The following is a 680-nucleotide window of genomic DNA, read 5'->3' as shown; positions in this document are numbered from 1 at the left end:
TTGCCCGAGTTTGTTATAATCCCAATTTGTAGTACCAATATGAAGCATTCTATATAGTGTCAACTTAGAACACGAAGCAGTACATACATTCTGGAAGTTTTAGACAAACTTCGTGATTGCTGTTTCTTGGAAACTCCCTATCATTTAATTGTCTGAAATAATATGCTACGCAGTTTATGAAAATGTAATCGTAGAAATAGATAATTTAAATATATGAAATCACACATAATAAGACATTTTATATCTTCATTAATTCCACATAAAAGCTAAAATTCAGAAAATGCGAACATTTGTTTCGCACGAGTTCGTACATGCCCGCGCTCTACCCCATAATCCCTACTATCATTACATTGGTCTTTAGAGCTTGTTGACCACGGAAGCGAGATAATAAAGATGAAAAACTGTCAATTAAGTAGTAGTATTTGATAATGGTTTGCTTGTCATTACATAATTTGCCAGATTAATGTAAAATAAATTTTTTGAGAAAATGTGCAAGATTGCTCTACAATTGGTTCACTTCAGTCCCAGCGTCTAGCTTGCTATCACTGTAAACAAAAAACCTCCGCAATATGTGTGCACCGTTCCCTTCATAGTGGGTTGGCAGAATTAATCTCTGGAGGATATAGCATGCATGTTGTTATTAATGATACGATAAGATTTGATAAGAAAAACAACTGTAC

The sequence above is a fragment of the Penaeus monodon genome, chromosome 31, assembly GCF_015228065.2.
Source record: "Penaeus monodon isolate SGIC_2016 chromosome 31, NSTDA_Pmon_1, whole genome shotgun sequence".
NCBI lineage: Eukaryota > Metazoa > Arthropoda > Malacostraca > Decapoda > Penaeidae > Penaeus > Penaeus monodon.
The sequence above is the reverse complement of the archived record's forward strand: the minus strand, read 5'-3'. Positions refer to the sequence as shown.